The 17,263-nt window shown below is 40.4% G+C and overlaps 1 protein-coding gene and 1 long non-coding RNA gene across 4 annotated transcripts in view; one reads left to right on the forward strand and one right to left on the reverse strand.

Annotated features, from left to right (window-relative positions):
- Positions 1 to 17,263, forward strand: part of LOC139586174 (uncharacterized) — a 132,707-nt gene that overhangs the window by 51,781 nt on the left and 63,663 nt on the right. The gene's annotated exons all lie outside the window — the stretch shown is intronic.
- LOC139586170 (uncharacterized) overlaps positions 1 to 17,263 on the reverse strand; it is a 266,979-nt gene that overhangs the window by 51,316 nt on the left and 198,400 nt on the right. The gene's annotated exons all lie outside the window — the stretch shown is intronic.

Consider the following 17,263-nt stretch of genomic DNA (forward strand, 5'->3'; position numbering starts at 1 on the left):
TTTAATGTGCAGCTCTCTAATATGATTTAACTACCTTGTAATTAGATCAGCAGATTACTCAAACCATAAAAATGTATCTAGATCATCTTACACAGCACAAACACATTTTTCCTGCTTGTTATTAAGTATATGAGATAAGTGAAACAATTATCCCTCACACATCAGGTTCACAAGCAGGGTTAACCCTCACCTCCCTGAAAGTGCTCAGCAGAGTATTTTTGCCAGCCTCGGAGACTGACAAGCATAAATGTATGTACACATGTACAGCATATACAGATATATATACAAGTACTTGAAAAATAATATGCATATATATAAAACCACAAGCAGAAAGGAAAGTATTACCTCACACCTCACCCCGCGCCACAGCCAAAAGCAAAGGAGCCGCAAGGGGAAGCAGCACGGGCGGGCCGTAAACAACCCCTCAGAGACGTTCTCCTCTTAAAACACGAAACATAACTTTCCTGAGAAACAGGACGGAAGAAGCACTTGCCAGCCGCACGCGTTCCCAGACAACAAAGACCCACCAAGCTGCCGGAGCCCGCCAGCACCTTCCGGCAGGCGTGAGGAACGGGGCCCCGGCCACACCCTCACAGTCGAGCAGCACTGAGCAAAGGAGCTAAAAAGCCTCTAAAAGGGACGGAACGCCGCCCGCTCACAGCTGCCGCCCACCCCCGCAGAAGTCCTCAAAAGAACGAGGAACAGCTGCGCCCCACAGCTCCCCACCCTGCTGAGGATTTCTGAGGGCGGGCACCCGTGAGGGGAGGGCTCTTCCCGCCCTCAGAGGCCTGAAAACGGGCGGGAAGCCGTGAGGGGGCGGCGTTTCCGCCCTCAGCCTCGCCTCCGGGTCGGCGAGCAGATGGACACGGACCGGCGGAGCCTTCCGGGTGTCTGCGCTTGGCAAGTTAATTTTTTTTGCTATCTTTTTGTGCGGTTTTTTCTGTGTGTTTGGATTTTTGTTTTGGTTTGTTTTTGAGTTTGGCCCCCAAAGCCTCCTCAGAGCCCTGCGGGGGGAGCCGGGTCCGTCCTGACGGACGTGAGGGTGAACCAACCCTTCCGTGAGGTGCCTCCCTCAGACCCCAAACCAAAATAAAACACTCTCAGAAAGCCTTGTTAAACACAACAAACAGAACGGTCTTTTAGGTGTTCTTAGAATATTTCAGGAGAATCTTTTCCAATATTTCTCAAATATAAGAACTGTTCCTCAAATGGTAGAAGGCCAATCAGCACAAAAAAGTGGTTTAAAACCAAGTTGGCATCACTAGATTCTCAGTCTAAGTAAGCTCTGAGAAAATATAAAGAGAGCGATAACAATGATTTGCATTGCTTGTGCAAAGTCCGCTAGAACAAGTGTGAATGGGTTTCTTTGTTGTAGAAAACTGTTGAAATGGAACAGAGAAATACCATGGCAGCATTGGTGTGGAACTTAGGAAAGAAATGGGTTGATTTATAGAATGTGTGCAGGTGTTTATTCTGTGGGGTGTTTCGTAAAGCAAGTTATATTTATAAAGCATGAATTTTATTTTAAAAACTTGAAGAAATGGGGAAAAGCAGAAACTGACAATCCGCTTTAAATCTAACGTAGCATCTCCAACACCAAATGCTATCTTATGCAATGTTTGCTTTCCTAAGTAATTTAACCAATACATTTTGACACGTGCTGTCTATTATCCATCTCCTGCACGTTTAATGACTGCTATATAGTTAGAAGTCTGGAGGATTCTAGGAAATTTCTTCTACGTGGTTTACGAATCATCTTACTTAAACCCCAATTGTCCCCATTTTCAGTCTGAACCTGCAGCAGTCTGTGGCAGTTTCATGGCAGAGTTGCTTTGTTGCAGTCTCACAGGCTCTCATCTTTAGTAAAAGACAAGGAATTGGTTTGCATGTCCCATTTTTCTCTGATAGTGTTGCAAGCAAATCCTTTTTACTTCAGTCTGGCTGCTTTTCACATATTTAAAAATGTGCTCTTGCTTTTGATTGCTTCTCAAACATCTCTGTTAGTGTTTTACCCATTATATTCTGCATTTGTGATTTTTCTCCATTCAGACCCAGCTAACTTTACTTTTTAAAGGGGTAGTTTTATTCCTGATGATTCCCAGCCAGATGTCATTTCCTGACCTAAGCATTCCCCAGCACCTCTTAGATTTCCCAGATATTAATGAAAGTACTATCTTGGTATATAAAACTGGCACTTGTTTCTAGCAGCTGAGGTATTAATGATAGATGGAGTAGGTTGTTTTACCCCAAGGCGTTGCTCTAATTCCAAATAAATGTGTGCTTTTCTTTTTTGTGCTGTCTCTTCACTTTTGCCCTGAGCTCCTGGTCCAGGTTCAGGAGAATGAGCTGCAGTGCTACACTGATAGATCGTTGTGTCTAACAGCAGATACAAGGAAGCTTTTAGTAACTCTAAAGCTTCCCTGTCGTTCAAGGCATCGTTTTCCTTGTATGTGTCCCAAACATGGGAAACACAGCTGGAAATACCAGTGTAGGAACATGGGAAGCTTCTGCCCAGCCGTTTAACCAGTTCAGTTTAGCTCTGTGCTGATGGAACTGTGAGATGTGTTTTCTTTGCATTCCTAATGAGCACAGAACAGAGGGGAAGGCTGCTAGTTTAAAGCAAAAAGCTTATTTTTAAAAGTCTGTGGTAATTCCTCACTCTTAAAGAAGTTTACTGTGGTCTATGAGTGTGTGTGGAAAAAAGGTTTGGGTTGGTTGTTTGTTTGTTTGTTTTTCTTTGCTTGCATGTTGCTGACCTAACATTCTACATAATTCCAGTGTGTTTTCAAAAGTTCTTGCTAGATTTGAAAAGTTTCCAGAGAAGAAATTGTCTGGTCTAGAGTATGAGTTTCATCTAACTGTAGAGGAAAGATCTTATGAGATTTGTAATACTCTCTCAGGTTCTGAAAAACCTTTAGATCAATTTTATACTGATAACTGGGTTTAATACTCTGCTTTTCATTCACAAAAACAAGAACTTGGGTTAAAATTAATGTGTTGCAAAGTAGGTCTACCTCGGTTTATTGGTTCTGTCAAAAACCTTATTATGTACTAACAGATATGTAATGTCCTTTTGAAACCCTGTCCATGAATTCCATGTTGGAATCCCCTAGTTCAGGAAAGCCTTTTTGGAGAGTCTTGGTGAGACAATTTTGTGTGAAAGCTTAACGTGTAACCATTTCATCCCTCCAGTGTTACCTGTGCAGATCGGCAGTGGCATTGCACTCTAGGTCTGCTGAATCCATTTCCTGTGCACAGAAACCACAGCAGTCACTTGTGGGTGGAGTAGGTCAGGAGTGTGGACATGGGAAGTGCAGGGGGTGGTGCCAAAAGGAGGAGAAGAAGAGAAATGAGGAATGTAAGGAACAGCTCTCTGGCTTTAGCTGTGGGTGTCCCTGAAGGCTGCTCGAGCAGTGCAGCCACACGTGAGGGAAAGGCTTTCCCTGCAGCCACAGCACCCAGGCCATCATCACACAGGAAACTTGGAAGCACTGCTGAACTTGGTTGTGTCAATGCCAAACTGCTGGATCGATTGATGGGCCAGAAGTGGCAGCTTGGGGAAATATTTGGCCATCCTCTAAAGGAGAAAAGTGAGGGCATAAAACTGGCGGTGAGAGGGTGATTGTCTGTTCATTAGAGACTGTGTGATGTAAGAGGTTTAAAAATGGCTTGTTCCTGAGTCAGTGGAGCTTCTCTGAGGCAATCTTCTCACACATGTTCTCTGGTGCTTTTTGGTATAAATGCCATTATTCTCCAATGCAGCATTCAGTTGGGCTGCAGGTTTTAGTATTGCTTAGGTAATCAGAGCTTTGAGAATGTATTTCTGGACTGGAGTAGATCTGCTGGCGTTGACATCTTTGAAAAGGTTGGCTGCTTGAAATTCAGTTTTGCCTGGGTGATCCTGCCATTTTCTAGAGAAAAGGAAAGTGTGATATTAGCCATTTTTAACATTTTGTTACAGAGTATTTATTATGAAATTGTGACCGTGTTCACAGGGGTTCTTGGATGAGGGAAGAGACGAGGATCTGACTCCATGTTTCAGAAGGCTTGATTTATTGTTTTATGATACATATTACATTAAAACTGTACTTAAAGAATAGAAGACAAGGTTTCATCAGAAGGCTGGCTAAGAATAGAAAGGAATGATAACAAAGGCTTCTGTCTTGGACAGAGAGTCTGAGCCAGCTGACTGTGATTGGCCATTAATTAGAAACAACCACATGAGACCACCCACAGATTTACCTGTTGCATTCCACAGCAGCAGAGAATCATTGTTTACATTTTGTTCCTGAGGCCTCTCAGCTTCTCAGGAGGAAAAATCCTAAAGAAAGGGCTTTGCATAAAAGATGACACCTTGAGTATTCTGTATTTCAACCAATTATTACTTGGGATGCATTTTGCTTTTGAATTCACGGGATGATGTTTAATTTAATATTCAGTCAGAAGTACTCGGTGCCATTTACCATGACAACCAAAAACAATGAATAATATATTTGTCATCCATTAATAACCATCCAGCCATTTAAAAGTTTCATCCTAATGCATTCTGGAAATCTGCAAATTAATTACGGAAAACCCTGAATGAATATAAAATTGAAATGCTGAAGAATTTAAATGATGCAATTAAATGCTATTGCATGTAACTCAAAGTTATTTTCTTCTAATACTTATTCATCAGTCTTAATTTCAATACCAGCGTTTAGCAACAGAATCAGCTCTTATATCATCTCGAAACATTGGAATTTCAAGTAAAGATTGTGTTCTTTTTCCTTTGATTGCATTATTTCCAGGCACAAATTGAAAGTCTTTATTTAAACAAAAGTGGTCTTTTTAAAGACAGATTACAATGCTCATCAAATTAAGGAGGTTGAGGTCAGAGGTGTCAATTCTTGTTGTTTAAAAAACCCCAATGAACCCAGTCATGGGAACTGGTCTCCAATCACAGGTACCTAAAAATCCTGATTAAACTCTGTGGTGCTGGCAAATCCATACATAGCTAGTACTAATAAGTAAGATTTGCTGACCAGGCTGCCTGAGAAGTTCATATGTACATAAATATCTTTATCCTTATCACAGTTAATGACCTGACAATAGCCATTGAAGAATAGTTTGTGCCAAAACTAACTTAGACTGTAAAATCCTGAATGAACAAGAGGTCATGCAAACTGTATCCCAGTTAAAAACCAGCACAGTGGTGCAGAAAATCAAAGCTGTTGGGTGTGTACATTGGGTGTGCAGTGAAATCTTCAGGCAGGTCAATTGCTTTGAAAATGAAAAAAAATTGTGATTTGAGGGAAGGGCCAATTTTAACAGCAAGAGAGAGAGGGTATAGGATCCCAAGGAAAAATAGCTTGAAGCATCAGGAAATCTTTTATTTGCTTATTTCTGTTTGTTTCACTGATATCAATGCTTTTGTATAAGCTCAATCATTTTGACCAAGGCCAAATGACTGTGCTTAGGTAGTTCTGTTTTAGGTACTATAAAATCTGAGAAATAAAAGACTTTGCAGGAATGTATTTTTTATCAGAAGTTCCACTTTGTGTATCCCTTTAAATCAGCAATTAAGGGGAGTGAGACAGTTTAAAATCTCTTCATAGTCTGGACTGGAAGGCAGCCCAGGAACCTGAACAATGTCACCTCACTGAGTCACCCTCACTGCTGACAAATCAGCCTGGAAATCCAGGTTCTGAGCCAAAACAAGGAGAACAGAAAATAAAAGCCCAGGTGAAGACAAACAGTAGAGTAGGCAGGGCTGAAAAGTTTTTTACTAGGCAATCTTGAAAATAATTTTGTTTAAATAATCTGATTTAAACTCTAGAGAGAATGTTTTCTTGAGGGTAAATTCATTGAAACAAACATTTTGAAAAACAAGTCATGAAGGGTATCCATCTTATAGAAAACAGATTTTTTTTTTTCTGTATTGTTTTCCTTCTCTTTTCATGAACAACAGTAAAATACATGTATTACATGTAAATGATCAGATTTGGCCGTTTCAAGCCAAATTTAATCCAACTAAATATGTGGGGAAAAAAGTAATAACAAAGTGAAGCAGGTTTTTTAAATTATGTGGTTTTCATCAAATAATGCTTATTTTGACATTCCATTATCTGGTCACGTGTTTTGGGACAAAAACCATTAATTATTTCTCATATATCCTTAAATAAAACCAGCCCAAGTCTCTCAGTACAAACACTCCTGCTTTAAATTCTGAGACCCTGAGTGTTTCATGCAGTTTTGCAGTAATACAGGTTTTTTGGAATATCTGATTATGTCCTTACATTGTTTTATATGTATCAGAGGAAATCTAACATTTGATCAAGGTGCTGACTGTGATTTTTTCATTTGATAGCTGTCATAAAATTTCTGTATGACATTATTTGGCCTGGGGTTTTCATTGATTAGTTTTGATTAGATTTTGGGGGTTCCTTTTGTTTTTTAAATTTAGTAAAAAAAATCTGCTTTTATTCTAATTCTCCTATCATTTTGAGAGCAGAGCAGTGAGTCGGGCAGTACTCCAAGCTTACAGAGCTGTGTTGTTGCTGATAACAAGGGGAGGTTTTCTCTTTCTCTTTCAGTGCACGAGAGGGGAGTGCTGGAACCCTTGGCAGGAGGAAGCCCTTCCCTGACACACGGACGTTGGCCGAGCGCTGTGGCACAGCCCCGGGCTCTGCTGGAAAGGTAATCCACGTCTGGGCTCAGTCCCAGCAGAGCTGTGCAACCCCATCAGGAGCACGGGGATCAATGTTCACCTTCCTTCCCTGATCCCCCACCACCGAGGCTTTCTGCATGCAGGGCCTTAGCCTTTGCACCAGTGTATGGATCTGTCCATGTAGGATCTAGCTTGCCTCAGGGGCACTACGAATACAACATTGCACAAGTCCTGCCATATCAATATTCATTTGTTTTTATTGATTAGTTGGCACTCGTAAATTCTGGGTACTGAATTAATGGGTGCTGAATAACTACTTCGATTAATGAAGCTAAAATTGGCTTTAGCATCCTACACTAACTACAGACATTTTTTTCTATTACAAAGCTAATTATTAGCTAATTATTTCTTTTTTTATGATCTGCAGCTAATTTACTTATTTGCTGATCCTTGGCACCTCACTGGAAGCCACAGAGTAATGAAAGAGAAGCTATTTATAAAGGTTCCTAATTTACAGTATTACACAAGAGCATCCTTACTCTAACTCCATATTTAAACATTAGAATTAATAAGTGAATTTCACCAAATGACTGCATTTCAGAGGGTAAAATTTTAGAAGATTAATTTGAGGTGCTGCCTCTTTTACCACTGTTTTGGCACATTTTGTATGTGTCTTATTCATGCACGTAGTTATTAGCGGAGACACAGCATAAGGTAGGTGAACACATTCTTGAATGTGTGCTCTGACACACAGTCCACGTGTCATGGTGGTGTTGTCTTTGCTGTTTCCTTTTTGCACAGAAGTTCTTTGTCTGATTTTTATTGAACCATATCTTTTGGAAAAGATATATTTTCCTTTCTTCCTTGGTAAGTATAATGGGGCCCATTTTTTCTTTTTTTGGAGCCTTCTCTACACAATAAAAACCCCAGTGGAGGCGGACAGTGCTCATCCTCCATAGCTGGTCTGGGGCCTAAGCAGCAACATTATGAGAGTCACTAGCAATGTGTGTAAGAAACAACTCACCACAAGGGAAAATGAGACACAGGCACAGAAATCCCAGATCTGTTTAGCAAACTACTTTTTTAGAGCTGCTTGGAGAATGTGACACGCAGTGGTGACGTCCTTGTGTCAGGTAATGCAGGTGACCAGCGCAGACACAGCAGGAGATGAGGACTCCAGACTGTCAAGCACTCGCACTGTGGGGGTATAAAAACCCAGGGGTTCCTTTGTTTGGGGCTCCTCATTGCAGGCACCAGACTGGAGCTGCTCTTTTTCTTATTGCACCATGAATAAAGTATTTTAAGGGTCGTGATGTCTGAGGCTCTCCTGTGGGGATCCCGGGATGGAGCCGGTGAAGAGACCTGGTCTGGCTGTGAGTGTGGAGGGCACAGGTGAGAAGGGGCCTCAGTCCCAGTGCAGGAGTGACTCCAGGATGTCCAGACAGGCATGGTGCCTTAGCAACTGCAGTTCACACCTCTCAAGGTTTTCATTAACTTTCATGGGCGAAGTAACCCAGGTAAGGGCTAACAATCTATGGATGAGGGCTCTGTTAGCAGTTAAGTGAAAAGGGAGATGTGCTGTGCAAAACTTCTTTGTTTATTGCTTTTGCTGACTGGCTGGAAGTGGGGTCACAGTAAGCTCGGAAGGCTTGATATAAATGAAATAATTTAACCAGAAAATACATTGTAGGGAGATAGAATATAAGAAAATAAAGGTAGTATAGAAAGTAATCTTAGCCCTTAAGGAGTTGCAGCTGAGCCAATTATTAGAGATTGGCAACAGGCCTGACTTTACCAGGCCACAGCTGTAGCCAATAATAAGAAGAGTGTTATAAAAGAGTGGATTGGTTGGTTGAGGGGAACTGGAGTCAGTTGGCTGCTGTGAGAAGAAGGAAGAGTCAGTGCTTAGAGGAGCTGCCTACGAGAAACATCAAGGAGGTACAAAACTCTAGCAATACGGAACTTTTGTAATATAATGACAACAAAGCATCTTAAGGAAGGTGACTCTGCAAAATGCCATCCTTAACCAATCTCACATTTGTGCCTTTAATAGTTGTTATTAAAGTGTGATTTTACGTAAATGAAGATGTATATGGTTTCCGGATTGATGGAACTCAAGCATGGGATTACTGTAATTTTGCACAAAAATGCACCAAGGTATTCTCAGCCAGCATCAGAATTAATGAATGAAAGCAAATAATTTCAGTTCTTGGGGCCATCACAACTTCAGTGATATTGGGAAATCTCCCAGTGGCACAGGGCCATGAGATGGTGGCAGCATTCCCTTAGTGCTGCTGGCACCACGAGGGGTGGCTGCACAGCCGTGTGTCCTTTGTGCTGGCTCACTGATTGCTGTGGCTGGGGATGCCTTGACATGAGCAAGAGCAACAGTCTCTTTTAGGAAGTTCAGGAGCCGTAGGTTATCAAATATGGTTTATATTGGCTAATTTAACTGTTGAATAAAATGTAGGTGATATCTGCAATTCCTGTGCCAGGAAGCGGGTGTAGAAGTGCAAAAACGCTTGGATTTTAGCGTATGGCGTTATACATCCCAGTACAGTGTGTGTAGGAAGGTGGATGCCAGTTCACACACATTTTCAAAAGCAGGGATGACTAACTGTCAGGCTGGAGAGCAGAAGTCAAAGTTTGCTTCTGTAATGGGCTGTGCAGAGTAGCAATATTTTTGTTCAGGTCTCTAGTAACCTGTGCATTAGGAATAAAAATTACCACTTAGCTGTTTAGGAGTCAACAAAGAACAACTGCTGTCCTGTTTCTCTGTGAGCAAGGGCTGAGCTGGTGAGTAATGACATCTGGATCAATGCTGATTTTTATTTGCTATTTCCTGATGCTAAGCATGAGTCTCCTTCACTTTCACTGCTTGAAGTACGTATGCCTTCACTGCTCTGTTTTTCATGATTTCTGCCTTCCCACTGAAGCTTGATCCTTTTAACAAGACCTGTATGGGGTAATTTGCAGTAAAAAAGTATGGATTGTTTTTGGGAATCTACTTGTTTCTGACTTGCACCTATTGCACTGAGCCATGTTTGTAAATGTGAAGCTGAAACCTTAGCAATATTGTACATTTTTACTTGTTATTCAAAAGTAGTATTAATAGTGTCCTGTTTATGGATGACTAAGCAAAAAAATTGAAATGCAAGTGAAAAAAAATTTGGCTAAGAAAGAGCAAAGTCTTGCCCACATATGCTTTAAAATAACAGTGTTCTGAGTGGTGGCCTCAGGCAAATAGTTCCACGTGGAGTGATGGGAACAGACTACTGGAAGTAATTATAAAAAATTGATGAGTTGATAACATAATGCTATAAAGCACCAGCTTCATCTGTAGCTTTTTAGAATACAGGAAACTTTGACCCAAAAAGGTTTAGAATGGCTGGAAGGCATTTGATTGAAAAAAGGGGAGCTATAAAGCTTAAAATAAGAGGCAGATTCAAGTGCTGGTAAAGTTATCATTTTAACTGAGCTGACTTTTAGTAGACTGAATTCCTGTAAACCATCTAGTGCATAAAAATAAAGCAAAATGGTAACTGAAACTATATTTTGTAGCACAACATCTTTTATTTCAGTATAAGTAAAGGACAGTTTGAACAGTAGAAGTGGAGTTTTTAGAGGAAGGGTTTTGCTTTAATGCAAGTTTGGAGACTAGAATGTCAGTGGTGAACAGTTTGAGAAAAGCGAACATCTTTGATTTGAAGCTATCAGGATTTTTTGTTCCTCCTTGTAAAGAAGAAAATAACCAGAATCAGTCACTAAGGTTCCTTTGAAGTGCTCTAGCAAGTTATGAACTGCACATGTTGGTAACTGTCTGCGTAGCAAAAGTGCTTTCCTTTTAGGAAGTGGGTGAGAGAAATAATTTGAAATTTTCATTTGCAAGATGATGTTCATGGTAGAAATGGCTATAAGTTGTCCTGATCTTTCTAAAAAATATTTCTTTGACAGACCTTGTCCAGATCAGGAAAAAGAGTCACTAACAATCTCAATTCACAAAAATATGTTTAAAAGACCATTAGTACTTTAAACCAAGTTTAGAGGTATTCACTTTCAACCTACCATTGCTCTTGTTCCTTTTTGCAATAATAATAATACCTTCAATAATAATAATTTATTTTCCATATTCCTGTTTATTGCTGTATATATGGCACCATAGCTATGCTTCTTTATTTATTGCTGTAACAAACACCCGGGAAAATTGTGCAGTACCTTATTCTAAATGATATAGTAACCTGGCCAAAAAAAGAAATTAATTCACACTGTGCATACAGTCTGAGTGAAGAGAGCACAGCTCTCGTTTTGGTAGGTAATGCAGATTGGTACAAGGTTAAGAAACAGGTTACCTTTACAACCTTACAATTTTTGTGAAAGTGTTAGCACTTAAAAAAATTTTTTCTGCTTGGTTTTTTAAGATGTAGTGAGACTACAGGAGTTGGAGGCATGCCAACTTGTCTTGTGCAGGAACAGGTGAAAATGATTTTAAAAGCAATATTTGTGTTTTACTTCATTAGCTTTCTCTTACTTACTGGTATTCAGACTTGGTTCCTACTCATGCTTACCTGCACACCACCACCAAAAAATCCCCCACACATTCCCTAGCCCTGTGAGCTCCCAGGAAAGCGCTGCAGGAATTCATCAATGGAATGAACAGCTGTCTGAAGGCTGCCCACACCTGCACAGGGAACTGGGGTTTAGCTCTTATCCCACCATGCTTACTGTCTCCTGCTTGGCACAGATCCTTGCCTTTGTTCTGGCTGTCAGAGCTGCAGGAGGAACGTTGGTTCCAGAGGGAAGTTTGTGCTTCCTGGGTTCTTTGCACCAGGCAGAGAATTCTGTCATTGCTGGGAGCTTGGCCATCAGCAGAGCAGAGGGACTGATCTCCTGGGGCTGGGGTCAGCGTGATCCAGGGACAGGGATACCAGCAGTCAAAATAGAATCCCAGATGTGTTGTTTGGTAATGTGGGAATCCCAGCAATGAACATCTGCAAGGTGCTTTTCAGAGAAGGATTCTCTTTTACCAGAGTTTCCATTCAGAGGTTTATAAGGCCTGGTGCTTGTTTTGGAATTTGCTAATCTTCGATTTTCTCTGGCAATTAAAATGTGCACAGTCAGTGATGGAAGTAGAACAATTAAGGTTGTGTAAAGACCTGGCCTACTCAGATTTTTCTTGGAGAGACAAGAGGTGTGGGAGGGCAATTAGCTAAAGAAGGCAGTACTTCTGTCACCTACAGCGTACATGAAAACTCTTGCTTATTTAAAGAAATAAGCTGTCACTGTAACTTTGGTGGATGGGGCCCAAAAGGAGGATGAGATTCAGGCACTTTTTCATACACTTGTGGCATAATGAGTGGCTGTACTTCTGGCAGGGTATCACAGTACATGAAGTAAGTTCAGGTTACCTGTAATCTTTATATCACAAATGATCTAGTATGGGTCATAAATCCTGTAAATTTGAGGTTGCCTAAAATAGAGAGCAAAATGATCAGTCATTCTCATGAGCTGACCTAGCCTGGGTAATCACAAGGAAGAGTTGTGACAGGAACTAAAGGAAAATGCGGTTCATTGAATCTTTCATAAATTGATAAACTCTTGCAGCTTTAAAGGAATGACCCTTTCAAAGCAAAATAATGAAATCCATCTCTTGTCAGTTTGGGGAGATTTATAATTGTAAGCTGATGAATTTTAGCAATGCTGTCAGTCTGCTTTTCAGATCAATGCCAATGAAATATTTTGTTTACAATTTAGCCTCCAGCTCCCCTGAAATTTGTGAGTTTTAATACCAGAAGTAGTTATGTCTAACTCTATCAATCCACTGGTAAATTAAATGGTAAACAAAAGCAACCTTATTATTTTGTCAAAATGCTCTCAATAGGAAGCAAAACTCTTTATTAAAACAGGATATGTTACACTGAAATGAAAAGGAAGTTTCATTTCAAGAACCATCTTCTAAAAAACAGAGCAAGACCTTCACACAGCTAGATTTATTTGATGGGAATAGTACAAAGGTAATAAAACTGAAGTTGTATATTGGATTTCTTTTCCCTGGAATAAAGACAAAGGACCTAAAAAAAGATCTAAGACCTACCTAAAATGCACATATGATAAATTTGCTCCAGCAATGTATTTTCTTTTTTTTCCTTCAAGTAGCTAATGAATAACTTTTCTTTTTGAAATTTTAGGGCTTATGTATTTCTATTTCATGTCGAATCCCCTGCTGATCTCTGAAATATGTTGTGCAAACATACATTGTATGTAGGTTATATATTCACAGTGACATTACTGTGGTACAGGAGCACAATGAACGCAATCTTTAGGGGGGCATTTCCAGTGCTGAGTAAGTTAATATTTCAGCCACGTTCCAGCCCATGGAAGCATTTACTTTTGAAAAGAGCTTTAAGATTATCAGTTTAAAGTTATCAAGTGTGCTGACCCTGCACTGCCAAGCCCACCACTAAACCATGTCCCCAAGTGCCACATCTAGGTGGCTTTTGAGTAATTCAGTAGGAGAGTAACTCCTAGCTAAGGACAGCCACATAAATGTTTTTTCTTATGTGGCATGATAATTCCATAAAAGAACCAAGTTAACAAAATAATAATATATTTTTAAAAAATCCAAACCTGCACGTAATGCTAAACCATGATTTTAAGTTTTTTTCTTGATCACACCAATCTGAAGTGCTTGCATCACTACCGGCCTCTTAACAAATTTCTAGAGATTGAGATTTGTGCAGCTTACAAATGCCAGTGGTTCTATAGTTTATCCATCTCTAAATACCTCCTTGAGATGGTATTGGCTATTTAGGCTTGAGGCAACATGAAAAAATTGCTATTTTTATGATTAAAATCTACCTGCTACAAATAGGACATGAGAATTCCTTTGAAAGGCATTCATCTGCCTTTGGGATGCTCCCATCTGTCTCTGGGAGCAATATTATTCTCCAATAAGTAAAAGAACCCCAACAAAATTAACTTGTTTATAAATCCTACATTTTAGACTCTTTTAACCTTTGACATGATGGTTTTCAAAGCAGTTTTTTTTTAATGTTTCCTCGAGTGCTTTGCTGTGCTGAAGCCCTGGCTGGAAGTGAGGCTACATGTCCATGTGGGATTAGATGGGCTCTGACTGAGGAGCTTTTCCCCGCTGCTCCAGGTGTTAGTGCAGGTTTTGTGCTGCCCCAGTGGCAAAGCCTTGTCTCCCCAGCCTGGGAGAAGTGTCAGTGCTCTAGGAATTTTCAACCATTCCATCACCTGGAAATACAGGATGAGAATGCTATGGTAATATTATTTAAATTGAAGCTAATCAGCATTTCAGCATTCTGGGAGCAGAATTTGAAATGTCTCTTTGAGGAGACATTTCTGAAGTAAGCCATACACCTTGTGGTGATCTGGTGGAAAATCTGTGTACGTTGGGTAAGTTGCAAAGGCTCTCAGGCGAAATAGTGGTCTGCATGGTAGCACTTACTGGTAATATTCTCCTTATGCCAATACTCATTCAGAGAGCAGGGTTCCATTGATCCAGAGGAATGGCAAATTAAGTTTCCCAATCTACTGTACAGGCGTGTGTGGGATGTAATCTGTAATAGCAGTGTGTAATAATTGCAGGAGTCTCTCCTGCAATCTTTCCCTTAGAGGCTTTGTGAATGTTATCTTTATATTTATCAACTACTTGTACTAATTAATAGCAAAAGCTAAGCATAATATGATTCAAAACAAGCAAACAATTTGTTTGCCCTGTAAATATGACATATTACAGAAACATTTATGCCAAGACCTCAAATTTCAGGAGTAGGTATAGCTTAGTGTGTTCTTTGCTTTTGCTTTTCAATGTGATTTCCTGTTGACACTGGTAAACTCTGTTCTGTTCAGCATGGGGACAAGAACATGACATGGCAACTTGCAACTCTACCCAGCCCTATGACAGGATGATATGGAAATTTTTTCTTGCTGTTTCCACCGATCTTATTGATCTGAAAAATAAAGGCAATGGAAGGAACAGGATTACTGTTTCACAGCAAACTTAGATTTCTACTCCTTTCAATTTTGGTCTAGATCTGCTCAAAGTTGCCATTTCAATTTTCCCTATTGACTGAGAGCAGGTAGAGTTCTGCTTCCAAACCACCAAAACACAAAAACACATAATGAAGCAGCCCCTGCTGTTTCGTTGCCATTCTTGTCAGAGCTACCGCTGCTATTAGCAGAGAAGCTGACAAGAGCACCAGTGCCACTGAGCAGGTGGGTTGTCCCCAGAATGTATAATTCTGGGCAGTTTATCCCAAAATGACCGCAGTCTAATCCACACTCTTTTATTTGAAGCCACCATCTCGAAGGTCTATGAACTTTTCACTTCCTTTTTGGAGGAAGGGAACTGTGCTTTGAGAAACACCAGCATTCAGATGGATTGGCTGGATAGAATATATTGTATGGCTGGATAGAATATATTATACTGTCCCCTTGTCACAGAGCTCAAATTTCTGCCATTACCAAGTGTTAATGCCCCTCAGAGTTTCAGCAAGGTCTTTTACAGCTCTTCCTGACATGGGCAGATGTTATTAGTGTCACTGATGGAATGAATTGCCTCTGCCTAGGGCTGCCATGGCCTCTGAACTCTGAGATAGAAATTTTCTGTCATCATAATGTAAAATATACAAGCACTGCTGAGAGAATCTGGAGATTTTTGTATCAGAACATGCAAATTTTCATTTATTTTCACCCTCTGCAGTGAACCCTTTGTCTCCAGCGAGAGAAAGGGCAAAGGTGTTACAGAGTGGCACCTGCAAATAGCCAGCAGCCTGTTGCTGTCATTTGCTCTTAGCCGTGCTCCAGCTCTGCCTGAGCCTACAGAGGACACCTCACCTGGCTGTGTTTTTCTCCTGGGCTGCCTGTGCCTGATGAGCCATTCCCTGTAGGACAGATCATGGACACTCCTTAGTAACTCTGATAAACTGTGGAGAGCAGCTGAAAGGAGCCTTTGCAAGGGGATGCGGGGATAGCAATAATGGCACAAACACAGCTGCACTGGGGGAACACCCAGAGTAAATATTCTGAAAGTTACTGGGGTGAGACAGTCCCATTTCACCAGTGACCCTGTGAGGCTGAGCTAAGGTTTACTTGGCTTTCTTCATTCACTGTAAATGTTCGTCCTCTCTAGGTTGTGATTGCTCATGGTCATTACGGGCATGTATCTGTCTGCTGAATTAGATTTCAGAGGTAAGCTCAAGACCTGTAACAAAATCTCATTTAGTCTTTTTGTGATTAAAATAATCTCCCTACTTCTTTCTTTCCCTTCAGAAACAAATTGATTGCTGTAGAAGTGTAGGTAGAATCTTTTTTAAGAAGATGCCTGCTACTGGAATAAGATTGAAGTTGACATTTTGACTGTAGGTCCTTCTAGCTGAGGAACAGATTATTAAAATACTTCTAATTATAGAAATTGCTTAGGTGTCTTAGACTATGAAAAATAGTATTTTACAGGGGGTTGGGCAGTGTCTCCTCAACAGGAGAGTTCACACAGATTGTTCTGCCCGTTGGGATGCCAGTGAGCCAAATTGATTCTCAGCAAGTTCTGATGTGCTTAGCACTGAATCTGACTCAACTTGACAGTTCTCTAAGTCAAGTGGGATTGATAGCCTTACAGCAGCTCCACTTGTTTTTCTTTCTCCTTTATTTAATTGAATAAGAGTTAGTGAAATTCTATTGTCTGTCTCTGCTGTGCAGACCCACAGTGTAAGTATAAAGCTGTCTTTGATGTGCTATGACCTCATGATTTTAATCTAGCCAGATGAATTGCACAATTATATATTTCATGACAGTCACAGTAGCTGGGCTACAGGAGTTGCTTGAGAGGCATAAATTAGCCATATGCCCAGGTATTTAATTAATAAGCATCCTATTCTGGATCTTGCTGAATCTGGCATCTCAACTGTAAAAACAATGAGTTGTTCTGTTATGCTTAGATGTGCACTTTGATTTTCAGCAGATAGAGTTATTGAGTCTTTGACAAATAAATTAGGTAAATAAGCAGCTAAGTATGTTAAGAAGCAGCTCCTGTCTGCTGTAAATTAGTCTGGATTTGCTGACTTTGAGAGAGGAGGCTCCTGCCATCCCTGCCCATGCACGTTGGCGTGCAAACAGCCCTATCAACTTAGCTCACACGGTGGAACCCAGTGCTCTGCCCTGTATGGTAGCAGCCAGTTGAAAATATTTGTATACAGACAGGGCTTAAAGGAGCTGTAGAGCAGTCTGATGGTGCTCAGGTAAGGTTCTGTGATTTGGGAACACAATCAGAGACAATTCAGAGCAGCAGTACACTGGTGTTTTCCAGACTTCTGCAGTGGCAGGACTATAGAAATTATCCCTGTGTTAGCTAAGAGCTGACCTGCTGTTCTTATGCCACTAATACTGACATAGACACAGATAGACGTATTTGATCCTTAAATGCAAGACTGAAATTTTCAAAAATAAAGCTACAACATCTAAAAATAAATAGGATGCTGCGTAACTCAACATCTGTCTGTTGAAATCAGAGTTGCAGAAGTTTATAGTATGAAATAGTTATGTGTAATATTTAAAAAGGGCAATTTTATAACTGATAATCAACACTTGAGGTTA

Source organism: Agelaius tricolor, unplaced genomic scaffold (assembly GCF_023055355.1).
Source record: "Agelaius tricolor isolate 1412-34295 unplaced genomic scaffold, bAgeTri1.0.p SCAF_106, whole genome shotgun sequence".
NCBI lineage: Eukaryota > Metazoa > Chordata > Aves > Passeriformes > Icteridae > Agelaius > Agelaius tricolor.